At 36.1% G+C, this 19,677-nt stretch overlaps 1 protein-coding gene across 2 annotated transcripts in view; it reads right to left on the reverse strand.

The window, feature by feature from the left end:
* Positions 1-12,604, reverse strand: part of LOC129143461 (MAM and LDL-receptor class A domain-containing protein 1-like) — a 46,730-nt gene extending 34,126 nt beyond the window's left edge. The window contains exons 1-4 of one of the 2 annotated variants that reach the window (XM_054680335.2): positions 12,565-12,604; positions 11,476-11,622; positions 7,795-7,961; positions 2,215-2,307 (exon numbers count right to left, since the gene is read on the reverse strand). The gene's annotated coding sequence lies outside the window, so the exon portion shown is untranslated. Of the gene's footprint in view, positions 1-2,214; positions 2,438-7,794; positions 7,962-11,475; positions 11,623-12,564 lie in introns of those variants that run through there. The other variant, XM_054680336.1, reaches the window with a different exon arrangement.
* Between the last annotated feature and the right edge of the window lie 7,073 nt (positions 12,605-19,677).

Consider the following 19,677-nt stretch of genomic DNA (forward strand, 5'->3'; position numbering starts at 1 on the left):
TATAGAACAAGAGCTGTAACTGCATCTGACTTATTTTTTAACTAGTGAAATTAGTATTTGAATACATGAAGAAAAATATCAGGCAAACGGAAACAGACACAATATAGGAATAAAAAAATGTAAGGGAATAAACATAAAACTCTATTCAACTTACATAAAAGAGTAACTTCTTTAATGAGAAAAGAAGTGTCAATTAAAGTAAATAAATTTTGTTGTCACCAATTGAATTGCTAGCTTTTCTGGAGATAAGCAATATTAGCAAATGAAACAACCGCACATTGCTGGTCAAGTGTAAGATAATGTCAAAGTATTAGCATTCCTTGAGTTTCTACCAAGAGCAATTATTACTTAACACCAAAAGTGCAGAAGTATAAATAGCTGACTGTATCCCAGATAACTAATTATTTGCTGTCCAGAACATTAGCCATGAGCTACAGAGGAGTATTTCAATTCAAATTAATGAAAATAAAATAAAATTTAGTTCCCTCAGTCATGGTAGCCAAATTTCAATTGTTCAATAGCCTCATGTGATGAGTGGCTACCATACTGGACATCAGATATAAAGCATTTCCATTAGGCAGAAAGTTCTATTAAACAGCACTAAATGTCGTTAAAATTCCAGCCAGATACTAAGAATTAAAATTGACTTCCTTCAGTTTCATCCAGCTTAAAGTTTCTGAATAGATTTTCTTTTCAAAACACGAGGGATAGGTCAGGTGCAGTGACTCACACCTGTAATCCCAGCACTTTGTGAGGCCAAGGAGGTGGATCACTTGAGGTCAGGAATTCGAGACCAGCCTGGCCAATATGATAAAACCCATCTCTACTAAAAATACAAAAAATTAGCTGGGCATGGTGGCACATGCCTGTAGTCCCAGCTGCTTGGGAGGCTAACGCAAGAGAATTGCTTGAGACCAGGAGGTGGAAGCTGCAGTGAGACAAAATCCCATCACTGCACTCCAGCCTGGGTGACAGAGCAAGACTCCATTTCAAACAAACAAAATACGAGGGATATATATTTGTTTGTTCATTAATAATTACTTAAGGTCAGATTTTCAGTTTGCAAATATGTCTAATAATTTGGTTTATAAAATAATATTAAATTTAAATCATATCCAACAATAAAAAAACTTTGTATGCCGCTACATACTTTTCCCATAATGAATATCATACATGTAAAAATTATTAATGTATAGCTGTATATTTTCATAGCAGCAAGAGATCAGAAATGCAGAAATGATATCAATTTGAGGTTCAAAAATTGATGGTTTTAAACTTAGATCTCAAAGGCCTATAATTATTGAACAGCTAATTACATTACATATCCACTTGAGAACCTGGAATAACTCTCAAATTCATTTTCTTTACATTTTACTTCGTTTTATCTTTGAGTTAAAACAAAATTTAACCTTCAGTTTATAAAAAAAGAAACTTGTTTAGTACCTGAGAAGTTATAAAAACAGATATCAGCCTATGAAAATTAAATAGTGTCAAAATGTTAACTCAATAGGCTGTGATAGGATGTATAAATGGAATATCACTATAAAGAAATGAAATTGGCTTCATAACCCACACATATAATCAGTATCATCATTTTATACTCACACTCCAGCATAAATAAACTTACGCATTCCGTATATCATGTTGGTGCAAAAATAATTGAGGTTTTGGCCATTAAAAGCAATGGCAAAAGCCACAATGGCAAAAGCTGCAATTACATTTGCACCAACCTAATACAACACAAAATATCAATTTAATTTTTTAAGAGACAGCATTCCTATTGAGCCTATGTATGTTTCTTATGTTTCTTGGTGTACATAGAGCTTTCCATGTGTTATAAAGATATGAATTATTGCATTCAAAACATTTGCCTATACTCTACTAAGTTTCAATACCAGTTTACTATTTACCTACTTCATAATGCAATTTGTTTCCCTGGGGCAAAGCATGGTGCTGGGGAGCAAGAAAGGAAGGCTGTGGAGAATGAGGAAGCTGTGAACAAGAGTGGATACACTCTATTTCGCCCGCCATGGGAAATTTGGTCTCAGAAGGAAAAGGTACAATTTAAAAAGTAAGCAATCACTCTCCCCAAATATACAAGCACGCATCCCTAACTTAAATGCTAATTTAACTTTAGCAGTGCATGATCAATTTATTGCTGCAAAGCTAAAACTTAAACCATGATAAAAAAATACTTTTTTTTTTCTTTCATACCTTAAATGTCTTCAGATCTTCTGGTATTAACACATCTGCTTTCACCCATTGGCTGTGAGTTGATATGTTGTATGTCCAAAATATTTCTTCTTCCTTTGATTTGAAGAGAAAGACATCACTCATTACCCATATTCTAATCTTCACATTTACATACATGCTCTTTTAATTACATTGTAGTAGGTATTACCTTACCTGTATGATATAAAGTACTAGGAAATCTAAAGTCTTGGTAGTCAAATTGAAAAAGCTGAATATAATTAAAAAATAAGAAAATGAAGCATGTTTATGTAGTAAAGCTGCTTTTTGTAGATAAACAGTATTAGGATGGAACAAAAATTTGGATGAAATCTTTTAAAAAAACAGTACTGTGTTTCAAAAATAAAATTCTAAATAACAGTTAATAAGATCAGCAATTTAAATGTTGATCTCAATAACATTATTACATTTTGTAATATTGCCATGATACTAGAAAAGAAAAAGATTACAGGCAAACAATATAAAGGTTACAAATGTTGTCAGATGCATTTTCTGCACAATTTCAATTTATACTAAATATTTTTTCCTGTGGAAACATTTGGTCCAAGTTCCAAACAATACAGTTACATTCTGAAAATTATATTCTTAATTTGGTCATTCTATCAAAGGCCTATTTACATCTTTTAGAGAAATCTATGTTATGTACCTGTACAATGATCATTTTTCAGATTGCAAAATCTATGTAAAATTGTTACTACATGCTATGAGTGTAGTAACAAGCCTTTACTGCATTCAAAACATATATTGAATGTAAGAAGCTCAATAAAAGTCTATGGTGAAACTCCATCTCTACTAAAAATACAAAAATTAGCCAGGCGTGGTGGTGGGTGCCTGTAATCCCAGCTACTCAGGAGGCTGAGGCAGGAGAATAACTTGAACCTGGGAGGCGCAGGTTGCAGTGAGCCAAGATGCCACCACTACATTCCAGCCTGGGTGACAGAGCATGAATCCATCTCAAAAAAACTAAATAAAATAAAAAAGTCTATAAGGTACTCAAAATTTTGTCTATGGCATGTATGGCATTGGTTTTTATGATTTATGTTGATGCTTTTATGCTCTGAAATCTTATTTTTATTTACATTTTATTAGACATTCAAATTCACATTTCTTCCCAAAAATAGACCAAATTGTTCATAATGTTTACATATAGAATGCATGAATTTTTAGGTAACAATATGGTAAAAATGTGAAGATTGACATAATTATGTTTCAGGTTGAGCTCTGAGCCTGGCTCTGTCCCACTTTCTAGCATGAGATAGAAAACGGCCCTGAAAGGCAACATCTTGTTTTAATCCAAATGATAAGTGATATCAATATTTGTGTCCTCACTCAGCCTCACATATTTTATGCATGCCCAAGATTTTCTAAAAATGAAACTACTTTCAACTTAGTCCTGCACCCTCAGATGCCTACTCCAAATTTCCAAGACCTAAATATTTCAGAAGATAGTCTAAATCCATTACAATTTGCTTCATTACTTATTCATATCAACTGTGAAGATTTCCACAAGACAATGAAGCACATGGGGTGGACATATTTTCGGCTGATAGCTTTCATGGCGGATCAGGATGAACTGGAGTTATAAAAAGTTGAGACAAGCAACTAATTTTTCTTCTGCTTATTTCTTACACAACTTCAGTTATTTAGCATCAAAACACTTACACCCTACACAGATGCTTTTAGTGACACCTCTTGGCAAATTGCATTCACCACTTTCCCCCGTTTTCATTTTATGAAAATAATTTAGAGCTATTGTGCTCTTTTTTCACAGTGACTAATTGATTCCCCTCTGCTCCCCCTGAAGGTGGGTGCACTTACATTTTTGAAAAGTGAGCAGTGTTCTTTCCAAACTTAAATAGTTTTTCATAAGCCAAGTTCATAGTACACAGTGAATGAGATCTATATTTTTCTATACATTTTCCAGTCTGATGGCACTAGCAATGTTTTGTAAAAAGAATTTATTCTTAGTGAAATCAGGTTTCATTTTATTTCTGTTCTTACTCTTCCACTTTCTAGTTACTTTTCACAGGTGTTAATGTAAAAAAGAAATCTCCAACTCAGCAAAGCTTTTCAAGTGATGTTCTACTTTTATCTTAAAATCAGTAAATATTTTTTTAAAAATATATCTTTGCTCCGCCGGTCCAGGATCAATAATGCCGATTTACCTTTCAAGAAAAATATTTAACATATTTATTAACACTCTATCTCTTAGAGATGCCAGTCTATGCTTTTCTCTTCCAGTGAAGAAATCAAGGGTACCAAAGTCAATGTTGTTGAGTTTCACTACTTTTGATCACATCTAGGAATAAGACCATGTAATTTGGTAAAGAATTACAAGTAAATTTGGTTGTAAAGAAAAATTACATGTAAATTTCTTGGTAAATAATTACATGGAAACCCTACACAGAACAAAAGTGGTCTGTTGCTATGAGTATTATTTTATAGATCATGGACGCAGATCTAACCCAAGAATGGTTAGATGGTACAAACTAGAATTGCTACACACTTGAGCTGATTCTAAAGAGTGAACTCTTTATTTAACAACTTGCCTTCACCTGAGTTTTTCACTTCTCAAGTTCTAATGTCCTCTGGAAATAAAGAAAACAACCTTCAGCATTCTTGCTAGATATTTCTTGGCTTACCTCCTCACATTTATAGAGTAACAGATGTTCGCAACATACAGCAGCATTCTGTTCATGGAAAGATATAAATCATCATTTTCATCAAGAGCTACTTTTTTAAATGATAGGTTTGTTTGGAGTCATTTTAAGTGTGTGATAAAACATTGTCTTGGGACTTAAATGTACTTTGACGCAGATTTTGCATCAGTGAGTAACATATGTATAGAGGATAGCAAATAGTGTCAGAAAAGACAGGACACCTCACAGGATACTAACAAATCAAACATCAGTCAACAATCTCTAAGATGTACATTCATTTGATTCTGGTTAATACACTAGATCATTTCCCTATGATTAACTTCTTTTCTTATAATATGAGAGACAGAATCTTGATAACTGTATTACTGATTAATAGAGTTAATGATGTGTGGTATCTAACGTCATTTTTATATGATGTAACACTTGAAGCCAATTTGTTTTCACTCTTTTCTTGTATGGTTCTAAAGCCACCAGAAGAATGGCATGGCTCATTTTCAGTAATTCCAATCTATATACATTCATAATTACATACATACTAAATACACACATTCATAATTACATAATACATATACACATTCATAATTACATACACAGTACATACTCACATTCATAATTAAATACACAATTCCATTCTACATGCATTGAAACTTTTAAAATACATCACTCATTTTCAGAGCAGATTAAAATAATCCTCAGGATAAGACCATATTATAATACAAATTTCCACTTAAATTTAGGCTAAAAATTCATTCAATTTTAATGAAATAATTAATTATCTGTCATCTGAAAAGCATTACCATAGGCCCACATATATAATTTAACCATTTTAACTATAATTTAAGCTCATCGAAATTATTCAAGAATTTCTCTACTATGCCTTTATTGAAGAAGGAGTTGGAAATTATAGAATGCTGTAGATTGCATGGAGGCTTGCTGGGATTGGTTCAAACAGCACAGGTGACAGCAACTGAAATATTGAGGCATGAATGATGGAACATACATGGATACAGTTAAATTTTTTCTCTCTTCCTTTTTGGTAAAATTGATCCCACGTATATGGACAGTTTGTAATGCTGCAGGAAGGATAGGGAGATGTTGTCCCCTTTTCTTCCTTCCCCCACACCTTACCAAATGGAGTGAAATATATTAAATAGATTGCAGGGCAGTGACTACAAAGTACTATTGCAAAAAACACAAAAACATAACAAGTTCCAGAATGCCAGGAAAATTATATCTCATTCAATTAAAAAAGAATTTATATACATATGTATATTACTTTATATATCTATATGTGTGTATATGGATGTGTGGGGAGATATATATATATATAATCACATCCACATATCTACAGATATGTGATATATACATGACATCCATATTTATCTATCTATATATTTATATCTATATTGATGTGTAGAGATATATATCTATAGATATCTCACATACATATAGATGTAATTATGTGAATCATATAAATCTGGATACATAAAATAATAAATATATTATTTGTTATATATTATATTACATATAATTATACATTATATATTATTTATTATGAATATATTTATTCATCTCCAGTTTCTGGCAGATAGTTCCCAAAAACCTGTTAATTTCCTAATCAGTAGGGATGTTAATAGAATCTTATGGGACTCATCACCAGAAAGATCAAGCTATGATTAGAAGCTTGGAACTTTCAGCCCCACCTCTTTGGGGAAGAAGAGAGGGGCTGGAGATTGAGCTAATAAATGATCATACCTATGTGACAAATCCTCTATACAAATTCCCGAAGTACAGGTTTCAGAGAGCTTCTAGATTGCTGAACGCATTTTGGTTCCTAGAGGGTGCACACCCGGGAATGCATGGAAGAGAAGCACCACCCCTCTTCCCACATACTTTGCCCTATTCATCTCTTCCATATGGTTGTTCATCTACATTTTTAATAATAAATGGGTAACATGAGTAAAGTCTTTTCCTGAATTCTGTGAGCCATCCTAGCAAATTATCAAACCTAAGAAGGGGGTCATGGGAACTCCAATTTATAGCTGGTAGGTAAGACGCACAATAGGAAGCTTGTGATTGACATCTGAAGTAGGGGTAGTCTTGTGGGCCTGAGACCTCAAACTGTGGAATCTGTACTATCTTCACATAGCAGTGTCAGAATTGAGGCAAATCAAAGGACACTCAGTTGGTGTCCACTAGAGAACTGAATTGCTGTGTTGGAAAAAAAACATGCATCTGGTGTCAGAAGTGAGATATTGGGAGTGCTGAGTGCGTAAGAGTAGAAAAAGCAGGGTGTTTTCCTATACTATGGAATCAGCTGTCAGTTTGTTTTTATCTGTTATACTAATTGGAGTACTCACCCAGCTTTACACTTTAGAACTCATTGAGCATATTGGACAAGGAGAGAGAAGAAGAATGGACTCACTCTACCCAGTGTGCCATTGTTCAATATTTAATCAATAATTACCAGTCTTAAAAATTATGTCTACTGCTACCCAAACAAGTAAGTTTTAACCATTATATTTATAGTTCTAATGATATATAGATGTAATGTCCAAAACAGATCACATCAGAGCTTCAATACAGAGCTCACAATACAGAATCTCAGCTATCCCATTTTTATTAGATCTATAGTTTCTTTAATAAACTTCCATGAATTTTGAAAACTTTATGAAATAATATTGGGCAAGTTATCACATTAACTTTTGTACATGAGAGTGTCCCCTATCCTAGTTTCTTAATCATTCTTTTTAAAAGTATACCAAATAAAGTCAAGTTAAAGAATAAAAGCCTATGCGCAACTGAGAAATCGAAACACAAGTTGCCAAGAGTTAGAAACTTCATTGATTCAATGAATTTGAAATAAATGCAACTTTCTTCTTACCTTATTATTATACAGTCTTACTCTCAGGACACTACTTTCCATTGCATAATAGAATTGAAGATGACAGCTCTTGCCCAGGCAATGACACACAGAGCTATTTAGGTAAGCCCTGCTGTCTAAATGGTTAAGAGTGAAAGCATGCTTAGCGCCTACCCATACATAATAACCTGAAAGATAAAAGAAAAAAGAAGCAATTTAGGAAAACATTAGCTTCTTTCTGTCTGATTAAAACTATCTCATTTCTGAAGTTTTCAAAACCAGACTTAAAACACAAATATTTTACTTAAAAGGATAGATTGTCTTCAAATGATTACATCAACTACAAATAACAGGTTTTCATTTTTATATATCATTTCCAATATGTAGAGAAATCTCCTAATTTCTATAATCAAAATTTGATAACACCCTTTTGTAAAAGTTCAAGATTCCTGTAAAAGAAACCTACATATACAAATTGCTATACCACCAAATTATTGTCATTTTCTTTTAAATATCACAATTCAATCCTTTTTTAATCAAGAATTTCTCTTCATCCTTCCCAGAATTCTTGCCCCTCTGGATGATTTTTTGATTTACTTTTTGTAGAAAATCCTTTATAGTTTTAGGAAATACAACTTAAAATGTCTTCTTTCTTACCAAGCCACATAGAGGTATGAGATATCTACAGTTCTTTTAAACGTCACCTATGGATTTTGTTTTACATAAAGATATTGTATATAAATTTTTCCCCATCTGATATTTAAAACCAGTTGGAGCTGTTCTTGAACTTAATAACAATGACAACACAGATTTATAAAGAGATTTCTATAATTTTACAACTTCATTTTCAAAAATAAAGTCTGAAATGCTTCTTCATGCTACTGAAACTGCTGCACGTCTCTGACATTTATTTAAAAAGAAGTCTCTAAGGAAACCCAAATACAACAAGAAAGACAAAAACAAGAACATGAGACCAAATTTTAGCCTCACATATTTACAGCTACAGCAAATACTAAGCATAATATGATCCTTAACTGGATAAACGTAATGTAAAAGCTTACACTATTTACATTAATGTCTTTTGCACAGTAAATCATGTCTGACTTTCAACAAAAAATTACAAGGCACCTGCAAGGCAAAAAGCAGTTTGAAAAGAGTAATTCTAAAAAGAAAAGTCTATTAATCTTTTTAAAAATAGTCTGTACACTATTCACAATAGCAAAGACATTGAATCAATCCAAATGCCCATCAATGATAGACTGGATAAAGGAAATGTGGTACATATACACCATGGAATACTATGCATCCATAAAAAGGAATGAGATCATGTCCTTTGCAGGAGCATGGATGGGGCTGGTAGCCATTATCCTGAGCAAACTAATGCTGGGACAGAAAGCCAAGCACCACTTGTTCTCACTTATATGTGGGAGCTGAACAACTTGAACACAGACACAGGGAAGGGGAACAACACACACTGGGGCCTGTTGAGGGGTGAGGGGAGGGAGATCATTGGGATAAATAGCTAATGCACGCTGGTCTTAATACCTAGGTAATGGGTTGACAGGTGCAGCCAACCACCACAGCACATGTTTACTTATGTAACAAACCTGCACATCCTGCACACGTAGCCTGGAACTTAAATAAAATAAATAACCATACTAATAATATTACTGCTACCCCAAAAAAATAAAAAAATAAAAAATAATAATCTGCACAGTAAAATATATAAATATAATGCTAAAGACAGCAAAAACGAATTACATTTATAAATTGTACAAAAAAGAAATTAAATTTCATGCAATTCTAATACATTCTATTAAAAACATATTAAGATACACTAGGAAATAAATAAGAAAATATTAGCAAGTATACACTTAAAACAAAAATAAATTAAGACTTTAAATTAAATGCCCAATAGGCAGAATATAACCTAGACTGGCCATAGTGTCAAAGAGAAAATTCATGTACCAGAAGCCCTGAAATGTAACTCAAAATAGAGTAAATTATATAGAAAATAAAAAGGAGGAGTCAGGTTATGGAGTGTGAACATTAGTTGGGTTTAATAGAAACTCAAGATGAAAAGATTAGAGGGAGTAAGAGAGAATTACTTGAATAGAATAACATAATTTCTGCAAGTGATAATATATGTGCATTCTGAGCATTAAAAATTAAACATATACTCATTCCTGCACTCATCATACTGAAATTTTCAAATAACAAAGATAAAGAAACATTTTTAAAATCTGCATTAAACTTAAAACCATTACATGCACTCAGACTTCTCCGTCACTACAGCACATATCAGGAGCTAAAGAGGGAAAATCACCCTGTACTTAGAAATTAAAAAAAAATTCTAAAATTGTATGACCAGATAAATTATTATTTCGAAGTGAGAACAATTTTAAAACATTTTAAGTTTACAGGTACTATGGGAGCTCATCACCACAGATCTTTTCTAAATAAAAGAAAAATTGATTAAAGAGTCAACCTTTGCAAGGGGATAAGGGAACCAAGAAGGAAAGCATAAAATCTAAAAAACAATGGTGAGTAAGAAAAATAATGAAATATATAATCTTACTAATTACAAGTATCATAACAAGATATTGACTTTAAAACTCTTTAAAATGTTCAACTGTAACTCAGGACCAAAAAATAATTAAATGATAGTTTGGTCTTTCTCATGTTCAAGAAGGCAGAAATACTAGAGCACTTTAGGTTTTGTTAAAGAAATTTGATATAAAGAATATACCCTAAAAATTAAGAATAGTCATAACAATAAGATATACAAATTAAAGCTTCCAGATCAGTGAAAAAAATAAAAATAAAAATGTAACAATACTCACCCCTCCAAGAAAAGGAAGAAAGAAAAAAAAGCAAAAAGAATAAAAGTAAACAGAAAATACAAATTAATATGTTAGCAAGAGGAAGAAACTCATTGACAACAGAGCAGTGTTGAAAGAAAGAGAGAAAGAAAGAAGGAAGGAAGGAAGCATGGATGGAAGGAAGGAAGGAAAGAAAGAAAGAAAGAAAGAAAAAGAAAGAAAGAAAGAGAAAGAAAGAAAAAGAAAGAAAGAAAGAAAGAGAAAGAAAGAAAGAAAGAGAGAAAGAAAGAAAGAGAGAAAGAAAGAGCTGGCTGACTTGGCTGGGCATGATGGCTCACACCTGTAATCTCAGCACTTCAGGAGGCTAAGGTGGGTGGATCACATGAGGTCAGGAGTTTGATACCAGTTTGGCCAACATGGTGAATTCCTGTCTCTACTAAAAATTCAAAAATTAGCCAGGCATGATAGCACGTGCCTGTAGTCCCAGCTACTTGGGAGGCTGAGACAGGAGAATCACTTGAATCCAGGAGGCGGGGGTTGCAGTGAGCCGAGATCTCACCACTGCATTCCAGCCTGGGTGACAGAGTGAGACTCTGTCTCAAAAAAAAAAAAAAAGCCTTTTAATACTTTTTGTTCACACGATAATAAATCCTGAAGGAAATAATAAAACTTAAAAAATATTGTTAACCTAGTATAATTCTTGTTTTACACTGTTGGAAACATAATTGTTATTTTCACCTTCAGCTCCTATGGCAGAATGTATTTTCAATAAAATATACTCAGTATATTCACCAAGGCCTCCTATGTAATGTCTTATAACTAGTTACCATAAAGCAGAATTCTGAAAGTAATACATAAAATATATTATTTTTTTTTCTACCTTCATCATCACCTCCTTGATCCTGCTGAGGTGTGGATTTGAATGCAGGGATCTCTCTCGCTTTTGTGCGCATCCAGGAAATTTGGCCAGCAGATGCTTCTGACGTCCACTCACACATGTCAAATTCAAACCCACAGGCCTGACACACTAAACGGGAGAAAAAGATCTTGGTGGACTATTAGTCTGCTAGAGTGGCTGCTTAACCAAGTTATGTGTTGTAATCAACCAAAAGGCTTATATACACACATACACATCAGCACACACTAATTTATATCTGGAAGTTGGGATTCAATAAGCCTTAGAGTGTACCAGCAACTCCATTTTGCAAAAATTTCTCAGTTGATCCACATGTACAATATCCTCTCAAATGTGACCCATTGCCATAAAAAAAGGAGATTTCTAGTTTTTGGATTCCTAGTTTTTGTTGTATGTGTCACCACTTCAGTCACAATATGTTTTAATTTTTTTAAGAGACAGGGTCTTGTTCTGCCACCCAGGCCAAATGCAGTGTTGCAATCATAGCCCACTGTAGCCTCAAACTCCTGGGCTCAAGCAATCTTCCAGCCTCAGCCTCCCAAGTAGCTAGGACCACAGGTGCATGGCACCATGCTCAGGTAATTCTTTTTTTTTTTTTTTTGGTAGAGATGACATCTTGCTATATTGCCCAGGCTAATTTTGAGCTCTTGGCCTCAAGCAATCCTCTCATCCCGGGCTCCCAAAGTGCTGGGATTACAGGCATGAGCCACCATACCCAGTCAACAATTTTTAAAATGGCTTTATATTTTACCTTACCTACTTTATGGGATTAGATTATTTAGTTTAAATTATTTACTATTCATAATCACACTGAAATTTTATAGAAGAATCATTGCATATCATTCCACAATGGCTTTAGTTTGTTTCACAAAATGACATCGCCTTAAATTGATGTATTTAGTATAAACCACCACAGCCTCCCAATAACACTCCAGCTAAAACTAGGACATTAATGGCAACAAAGGTTGGCGTGTGCACTTTCCTGTGAGTGGTCTCTGAGTCTCACATATTGCATATATACCAGAAAAGTGAATATCTCAATTTAACACTTACATCTCAACTCTTCATCTGTAGCATCAAATCTGCAGAGATCAGTATCTGGATGACATAGCTCCCGCTCAGCATTCAATGCTTCTTGACACAGTAAAATTCCATCTGTTAAATTTAAAGATTGGCAAGAAGTGAAATGCAGGTGCAACTTGAAAGACTCATGTATTTTGCTTTAATGTTAATATTCATTCTACAAAGCACTCTGTAACCAATTTCTCTTTATGGTATCATCACCTTTTAGGTAACCCTATCTCTCTCTCTCTCTCTCTCTCTCACACACACACACACACACACACACACCACTCAAATAGAGACAGAAAAAAAACAGAACAAAACAACTATGCCAATGTTTCAGAATTTTAATCATATCTCCATAATGACAGGCAAGCCCCAAAGCCAATCCTTCATAGGAGTAAAAAAATTGCCCTAATGTTGGAACTCAGAGTCTACTATTTGAAGGACAGTTGTACATGTGTCCAATACAAGATATGGTGCCCCTTAAACGTGGAAGGTGGATCTTCCCTAGAACTGCTTTCTGTGAAGCCTTCCCAAATTGTGTCTGTTGGCCGGCCATGGTGGTTCTCACCTGTAATCCCAGGCATGGACTGGCCTTTGGGAGGCCAAGGAGGGTGGATCACCTGAGGTCAGGAGTTCAAGATGAGCCTGGCCAACATGGTGAAGCCCCGTCTCTATTAAAAATACAAAAATTATCTGGGCGTGGTGGCATGCATCCATAATCCCAGCTACTAGGGTGGCTGAGGCAGGAGAATTGCTTGAACCCAGGAGGTGGAGGTTGCAGTGAGCAAAGGTCACGCCACTTCACTCCACCCTGGGTGACAGAGCGAGACTCCATCCCCAAAAAAAAAAATTGTGCCTATGTTTTTGTTTTCTTTTCCCCAAGCCCCCCAATATAAGACTTGAAGGTAGACTAGGAGTCCTTTCTGCCCATACCACTTGCAGACAATTCTCCCTCTGACCTTCCTAAATACCCAAGCTTTGACTCTCATGTCAAATGGCACCCCTCACTGTTCCAGCTTGTTACAATCACCTACAGACACTGTAGGTGAGCCCTGAGGATGCCCTGTCCCTCAACCCCTGAAGATTCTAGCTCTGAGCTCACTGTCATTCTCTGTCATGTAAATATTCACTTTTATTTGCTTCTCAGTTTCTTGATCTCTTCTTATTGATGACTTTGAAGGAGAACTTTGATGAAAAACAACCTTTGCCATCACTCTTCAAAAGAAGTATTACCATTACTAATGATGACAACGTTTCCTTGTCTTCATTTCAAGTGGTCCACTCACCAACCATCATCCTTATCTGTCCAGCTCACTTCTTTTCATATCTCTACTCTAAGAATATTTCAGCTGCGCCAGCTTCTACAAGCCCAGGATCCTAAATTATTTTCAGTTATTTCCCTCACCTATCTTGTCTTCATTTCCTTCATTAGAGATGTCAGACAAGCAATCACTCCCTGGCCATGCTCATACTTCTCCATACTCTCATGGCAAAAACTCTAGAAAATAAATCCCTTCACTTACTCTAGCCTGTATCTGTGCAGCTGAATGAGTGAAGAAATCATGCAGATTTCACTTTGTCCACAATCATGCAGACTGAAATGACTTCGTATTCATGACTACTCACTCCATTGGCATCAGGGTGACCCTCATTCTTTCCTTTTCTGCATTCCTAGACAACTATTCAAAGCTTTCTATTCCCTCTTTTAACTTCCAGCTCTTCCTTCCCTATTGTCATTCTCAGCTCACCACCTTGCTTCATATTTCATTGGGAAAATGAGAGAAATCAGAATAAAACTTTACAAGTCGCATCATCAATCTCACTGGCCAGCTGTCCACACGCTTTGCCCCCTGTAGGAGCGGGTCAACTCTCCATGCCCTTCTCTGGATGACGTCTCCCATTTAGACAGAAATTTCATCTCTGCTCGGCTATTTAAGGAATCATGCTGCCAATTTCCTCTCCTCTCATTTACAACGATGTGTTCTCTTTCTCTACAAGATCATTTCCTTCAGGACCTAAATGGCCAAAACTTCATCCATCTTAGAAAAACATTCTCCTGATCCGACAACATTCTCCAACTAACTTCTCAAAGTTCTGCCTATTCTCACACTGACTCAAACACCAGTTCTTTCCCCTCCTATTCTCTCTTGAATCTATGTCAATAACAGTTTTTTTAATTGAGATAAACTTCACAAAACATATCATTAACCATTTCCATTTTATCTATTTTAAAGTGTACAAGTAGGCTGGGCACAGTGGCTCACAACTGTAATCCCAGCACTTGGGAGGCCGAGGCAGGTGGATCACTTGAGTTCAGGAGTTCGAGACCAGCCTGGCCATCATGGTGAAACCCCATCTCTACTAAAAATACAAAAATTAGCAAGGCATGGTGGCACACGCGTGTAATCCCAGCTAGGAAATCTGAGGCAGGAGAATTGCTTGAACCCAGGAGGCGGAGGTTGCAGTGAGCCGAGATCGCACCACTGCACTTTAGCCTGGGCAACAGAGTGAGAGTCCAACTCAAAAAAAAAAAAAAAAAAAAGGCCGGGCACAGTGGCTCATGCCTGTAATCCCAGCATTTTGGGAGGCTGAGGCAGATGGATCACCTGAGGTCAGGAGTTCAAGATCAGCCTGGTCAACATGGCGAAACTCCGTCTCTACTAAAAATACAAAAATTAGCCAGGTGTGGTGTTGCATGCCTGTAGTCCCAGCTACTCAGGAGGCTGAGACAGGAGAATCAATTGAACCCGGGAGGCAGGGTTGCAGTGAACTGAGATCGTGCCACTGCACTCCAGCTTGGGCAACAAGAGCGAAACTCTGCTTCAACAACTACAACAAAAAAGTGTACAAGTCAGTGGCTTTTATTAAATTTGAAATGTTGTGCAATCATCAAACTACCTAATTCCAAGACATTTTCATCACTTGTACCCATCAGTCACTTCACCATTCTCTCTTCTCCCCCCTACCCTGGCAGCCACTACATCTGCTTTCTATCTCTATGGATTTGCCGACTCTGCTATTTCACATAAATGGAATCATGCAGGCTGTAGCCTTTGTGCTTGCTTCCTTTCACTCAGCAAAATGTTTTTGAGGTTCATCCATGTTGTAGCATGGATCAGTATTTTATTCCTTATTTGTTTGTTTGTTTTTTCATCACCTTTACCACTCCCCTGAAACTGCATATATCAAGATTGACCTCTATATTGCTAAATCTCATATTTAATTTTTTTCATCAACTTATTTGACATATCACTAATATTGGACAGAGCTGATCCCTCCCTTTTTCTTGAAATATTTTCTTCACCAGGCTTTTGCATAGAACTCTTTTCTGGTTTTCTGATTGTGTTACCACCTATTTTTTTTCTCAGTCTCTCTTGTGGTTTTCCCTCATCTGCTCAACATGAGACTGCCTGGAAGCTCAGTCCCTCCATCTCTTCTCCTCTCTACACACCCACAACCTTGTTAATATCACCTAGTAACATGCTATTAAACCCTTTCCTAAATGCTGGGGACTCATAAAATTATACCTCAGGCCCAAAATTTTTGTGGACTCCAACTCTACACTCCAGCAGTATCCTGATACTGACTTAAGCCTCTTCCCTCGGGTCACAGAAATAGGTCTAAATCTTGAAACCACCTTTGCAAAAGTATGACTGAGACAGTGAAAGAGATCTAATTTAATCGACTCCATCTTGCTTCTAACTTCCAAGCTGTCCTTGCTCATTCCTGGGTGGAGACTGGACTAACTTTGGGAGGAACTTAGTTTATAGTTTAAACAAGGATGGTAACAGCCCTTTCCCAAAGCAGACCTCTTTCTTGTCTGGGGACTAGATTGCCTTTATAGGACTAACATTAGCCACAAGAATAGAAATTATAGTTTAGGAGTCATGCAGCTGGAGGCTACAAGATTCTGACCCTCCCTAAACTGCTTCTAAGATCAGTGCTTGACATATTTCACAGAACCTGCACTTGATGGATCAACTGGCACCATCCAGGTCAATAAATTGGCTCATCTGATCTTGTGGCCTCAACCCAGGAACCGACTGAGCACAAGAAGAGAGCTCCAACTTCCTATGATTTCATCTCTGACCACTCAGCACTCCTGGCTCAATGGCTTCCCCCCACCCACCAAGTTATCCTTAAAAACTCTGATCCCTGAATGCTCAGCGAGACTGATTGCATGATAATATAACTCCAGTCTCCCACATAGCCGGCTCTGGATGAATTACTCTTTCTCTATTGCAATTCCCATCTTGATGAATTGGCTCTGCCCAGGCAGCTGGCAAGGTGAACCCCTTGGGCGGTTACTATCTCAATAAACCTCTGATTTTTCTCAACGTAAACTTTTTCTTCCCAAAGCCTTTCTTATCCCAGTTAATTAAACTCCATCCTTCCAGTTAAGGCGAGAAATTTGGGGTCTTCCAAGACTCATCTCTTTCTCTCTCTCTCACCAAACATGCAATCCATCAGCAAATTTCTGCATTATCAATAAAACACATCCAGAATCCAACTACATCTTACGACCTCCACTACTGCTACCAACTCTGGCTCAGGAAACATCATCTCTTTCCTGATCATCTTAGTAACTTCTTAATTTGTCTTTCTGTCCTTGTCCCTGCTCCACTATAATCTTGACGGTCAGATCATGTCTCCTCTGCTTAAAGCCCTTCCAAGGGTTTTCATCCTACATGAAGTAAACATCAATGCCTTACTATGACCTTCCTCATATAAACCAAAGCCTCTTTCCTCAAGGCCTCTGCATTTATAGCTGGATATATAAATAAAAAAATTAAATCCTAAGCCCCCAACCATCTGAATGGACTCCTCCTCTCATCTACAGACATTCCGAAGTTAACCTGTAAAACTAGTTCAGGCCATGATGGGAAAGTGAAGGCAGACATGCCTCATTATACCCTCCTCCCTTTTGCAATTACTGGTAGAACAAACTAAGTATGATAAGAAACATCTACAGTCTATTTTCTCTGAAGCTTGCTATCTGGAGGCTTCATCCACATGGTAAAACCTTGGTCTCTACGAGCTCTTATTGTAACCTAGACATTACTTTCTATTGATTCCAGGTCTTCAGATAATAACTCAACCAATGGTCAACCAGAACATCTATGAATCTACCTATGACCTGGAAGCCCCCTCTTCCAGTTGTTCTGCCTTTCTAAACTCAACCAATGCACATCTTGCATTCATTGATTGATATTTTATGTCTCCACAAATTGTGTGAAACCAACTTGTAGCCCAACTACCTTGGGCACCTGTTCTCAGGATCTCCTGAGGACTGTGTCATGCGCCATTGATCACTCATGTTTGGCTCAGAATAAATCTCTTTTAATATTTTACAGAGCTTGACTCTTTTTGTCAACATATGTAATATTCACATGGCTTATTTCCTCTATTGTTTAGCTATTTTTCTCAGATTATATGTTTTAATGTGACCATACTGACTATTTAAACATCACCGTCTCATCCTCATTTCTAGAACTTCTTATCACAGTTTCTTTGTTTTACTGTTCTCCATAGCAAATATCACCACTTGACATAAATTATATTTTTTATTTATTTGCTTAGTATCATTTTTCTCCCTGACTAAATTGTAAGCTTGGTGAACGCAATGATTACTATTTGCTTTTTCACTGCTATCACACGACTATCTAAAAAACTTATTGGCATAATAGGTGCTCAATGTATACTTGTTTGATAAATGAATAAATGGCCTAAGAACAACCTGACGAAAAATTTTAAAACATTGTAGACTCAATATACATCATGTTCACTTTTATTTGTGATAAAACTGAAGCAATTGGTTATGGAAATGATTTATGAATGCATCCACAATCTGGTTTCTCATAATGGGAGTTTACAAATGATGAATATGCAAATCCTCTTGAATGTAAGATGCACTAAAAACAAAGCTGCATATGCAATTAAGGGAATGTTGGCAATAAATGAAGCTAAGATTGCACAATAACGATTACCATGAAACAATTAAAACTGTAATTTTTGTAGATTCATATAATAGCTACAAATCTTCTGTCCCCAGAGCTACATAACTAAATATTGGCCATAGTTCAGTTAAATGTTGCATATTATCTCTAATTCATCACTATTTACACAAGACAAAAAAACCCCCAGAAGCACTATAAACAAAAATAGCAAAACAGTTGAGTACAAATTGCATGGAATTAAAAACGTAGCTTTTGTCAAATGTATTACATTTCTTTCACCAGTGTCTACCACTTTAACTACCTTTGGCCTGAAAACTGGAATTTACAACCATAAAACCAGTGGTATATGAGTAAGTATTTTGGCCTGGTATGCATAAATTGTCAATTAATAAATCTGGACAGCTATTTTTATTTTAGTGCATTCAATCCCAGAGCTCAATGTTATTAAAGATGTCAGTTATTTATACTCATATTAATTCTCCCTTCTTCCCTCTCTCCTCTCACTCTTTCTTTCTTTCTTTCTTTCTTTCTTTCTTTCTTTCTTTTTTTTTTTTGAGACAGAGTCTCACTCTGTTGCCCAGGCTGGAGTGCAGTGGCAAAATCTCGGCTCACTGCAACCTCTGCCTCTCAGGTTCAAGCAATTCTCCTGCCTCAGCCTCCCCAGTAGCTGGGACTACAGGGGCCCACGACCACGCCTGGCTAATTTTTGTATTTTTAGTAGAGATAGGGTTTTGTCATGTTGGCCAGGTTGAGGCTGGTCTCGAACTCCTGACCTCAGGTGATCTGCCCACCTCAGCCTCCCAAAGTGCTGAGATTACAGGTGTGAGCCACTGTGCCCAACTCTCTTTCTCTTATTCTTACATTGTACCACAATCTGGCAGTACAATATTATTTTAGGGGTTTTCAAATCCTCCATCAATGATACATGATTAGTGGAATAAGGCTTTGCCAACCATTTCAAGGTGTCTGTACCACTGAAGTCACATGTCTAGGGCCTGCCATCCTTCCAATCTTATCTTGCACAAACAGATTAAATGAAATTGTCCAGACTCTCTCAGAGGGTAGAAAATGAAGTCCAAGTCTCAAGGCCATTGTGGTAAAAGTTATAATTGACACCCAGTTTTTACTCCACAGGTTTTAG

This window comes from Pan troglodytes, chromosome 2 (genome assembly GCF_028858775.2).
Source record: "Pan troglodytes isolate AG18354 chromosome 2, NHGRI_mPanTro3-v2.0_pri, whole genome shotgun sequence".
In the NCBI taxonomy this organism is placed as follows: Eukaryota; Metazoa; Chordata; class Mammalia; order Primates; family Hominidae; genus Pan; species Pan troglodytes.